The sequence below is a fragment of the Otolemur garnettii genome, unplaced genomic scaffold (assembly GCF_000181295.1).
Source record: "Otolemur garnettii isolate 467f Iridium unplaced genomic scaffold, OtoGar3 scaffold00210, whole genome shotgun sequence".
Classification (NCBI taxonomy): Eukaryota; Metazoa; Chordata; class Mammalia; order Primates; family Galagidae; genus Otolemur; species Otolemur garnettii.
In genome coordinates this window covers 681,011-683,982 of record NW_003852605.1, presented here as the reverse complement: position 1 = coordinate 683,982, position 2,972 = coordinate 681,011, and positions in this window count along the sequence as shown.

The window sequence follows — 2,972 nt, the reverse complement described above, 5'->3', positions numbered from 1 at the left end:
GTCATTGTTGTTTGGCAGGCCCAGGCTGGATTCAAACCCGCCACCTTAGGTGTATGTGGCTGGCACCTTAGCCACTTGAGCCACAGCGCCAAGCCAAATTACCTAATTTATAAATGGCCAAACTTTAAGTCCCATCTCCTCCTTATGGGTGACTCAGGATTGAACAGGTGTCAGTGAGCATCCAGTTTATCACTAGCACCTTGTCCATTACAACACCCAGGCATTTCTCACTGAACCTGCTCCTGAGCGTCCAGTTAGCTCAAAGCTCAACCTCACCACCCCCATCCTCAACACAGGCTCTTACACCTCCCCACTCCCATGATCTCATGTCCTCTTGATAGGCCCACCCTGGCCAATATCGCCCCTTACTCTCCCAGTACTGTTTCTGCAGCTGCCATGAATAGTCTCATCACTGCTTTTACCCTGAACCCCAACAAAAGCCCCCAGTGCACTTGGAAGGCAGTGTGCTCCCTCTGATCATATTTTCCACACCCTGTTTTCATTTCATTCTCTCTTGTCTCTCTGTATCTCTCCCTTTTCATTCCTTCTCCTTTTAGCTCCCAAACAGCTCCTCCCTGTAACCCAGAAAAGTCTAAGCTAACAGAAGTGAGCCCCAACGAACCAATCCAGAGGTTTCTGAGGTTCCTGGGTTTCTTTAGTAGTGAACTGGAGCCTAAGGTATTCAGATAGTGAACTGAAACCTAAGGTATTCAGACAGGATAGCCAGACCACCTGGACTAGGCAGGCAGACTCACTCACTCCACCTCTCTAGCCTCCAAACACTCAGGTGCCTATCCAACTGACCTGTAATTCCCCCGAGCTCCCACCTCACCCACCTCTCCAAGATCTGGATTTCCTAATTTCACAGCTCCCCATCCCCACTTCTAACCTCCAGGTCTGAAATGCCGAGCTCTGCTCCCTTAATGTCTAGACCTACTGGCCCTCCTTCTCAGAAAAAAAGCCTGGTCCAGGATTGATCTTCTTCCTATCTGCAGTCCAGACTATGTATCCATCGCCCAGTCCAAGCCCAGGGTTTTCTTTCCTCAGAGCCTACACCTCTTTTTCTAAAGACTGAGCTGCCTCTTTGTGGGGAGCTGAGAATACAAATATTATCATGGGGGAAATTGCTTTCAGTCCCTTTGGGCTTTTTTCTTTTTGTGAGTCAGAGCCTCAAGTTGTCCCCCCTGGGTAGAGTGCTGTGGCATCACAGCTCACGGCAACCTCCAACTCCTGGGTTCAAGTGAGTCTCCTCCTCAGCCTCCCAAGTAGCTGGGACCACAGGCACCTGGCTATGGTTGCAGCCATCATTGTTATTTGGCGGGCCTGGGCTGGATTCCAACCTGCCACCTTACGTGTATGTGGCTGACACCTTAGCCCTTGAGCCACAGGCGCCGAGCCAGTCCCTTTGGGCTTTGATGGTGTTTGCTGGGAACAGTCTGAACAAGTGATGGAGCTGTGGGCATGCGGGCAGATAATCTGAATTCTGGTGACACAGGGCAAGTCTAGGCCTGTTTCACTAACCTGTCTGTGCACTGAGGAGGCTGGTCTTCTGGAGGCAGTTTATTTTTGAGTTTGAAAGTTCCACCCAGAAACCCCCACGATGGTGCATATTGGCCACAAGGGGGCAGGCAACCTCTTCAGCTCAGAATTTTGCAGCCTAAAGAAAAAGGTGAGTAGCCAGCTGGTGCACACCTGTGATCTCAGCCCCTCAGGAGTATCACTTGAACCCAGAAGTTCAAGATAGCAGTGAGGGCTGGGCAGGGTGGCTCACGCCTGTAATCCTAGCACTCTGGGAGACTGAGGGGGTGGATCACTTGAGCTCCCGAATTCAAGACCAACCTGTGCAAGAGTAAGACCCATCTCTACTTAAAATGAAAACTGAGGCAAGAAGATCTCTTGAGCCCCAGAGTTTGAGGTTGCTGTGAGCTATGATTGCCATGGCAATCTACCAAGGGTGACAAAATGAGCCTCTGTCTCAAAAAAAGAAAAGATAGCAGTGAGCTATGATCATGCCACTGCACTCCAGACTGGGCAATAAAGCGAGACCCCATCTCTAAAAAAAAAGAAAAAGTGAGGCTCAAAAAGGAATACTGTACAACGGCTTCCAAGAGGAAAGGTAGTTACCCAAAGGCACACTACAAAACGGCAACAGAGTAGAGACTGGAACAGGGTATTCAAATTCCCAATCTGAGAGGAAGTCAGGAACTCCAAGATCATGAGAAGTGGTAAGGAGAGGTCTTGTGGACACCATAGAAGAGGCCAAGAGTATACTCTGGATATTTCAATCATTTCAGGGGACAAGAGGGGAAAACAAGGTCTTTAGGGGAGAGCCATGGCGTGAATGTATTGTTCCAGAAGGACTGGAATGGGGGTTGCAAAACAAGACTTTAGGGGCTATGGGAATGGAAATGATCATTTGGCTTCCTTCCCTTCCCTAATATTCGTAGAATGAAAAGCAGGGAAATGGGAAGACTCACCAATGCAAGAGGACACAGTAAACAGCCAAAGATCACCTGACATTCTTTTTCTTCATTTTTTCCCCTCCATCAATCTAGTTTCAGGGCCCAGGAAAGACAAGGACTAACGTATGGAGTGATTGCCTGGAGTTCAGCAGATTAATCTCCAAGAAATCGTTCTCTGACATTAGCCATAGCCCTGTCTCTGGGCCTGACTCCTCTCTGAGTGCCAGACTGGCAGCTTCCCTGGATCCTTTGATGTAATTCACTAGGGCCCTGGGATTTAGTCCCCTGCTCCCTCCTCAGGTCCAAGAGTAAGGGCTTGCTCTAAGGAAGGAAAGAGGCCTTTCTCTTGTTCCCTTCCTCATCCCTCCATGGGACCCAGAGACCAAAGAGCCTTTGTCTTTCCCTGCCACACCCCCATATCGTAGCTCAGACAAGGGGATTCCTTGTATCCCAACCTCAGGCAGGCAACCTTGTGACCAGACAGAGGAAGGCCAGTGACAGGGTGGGGGA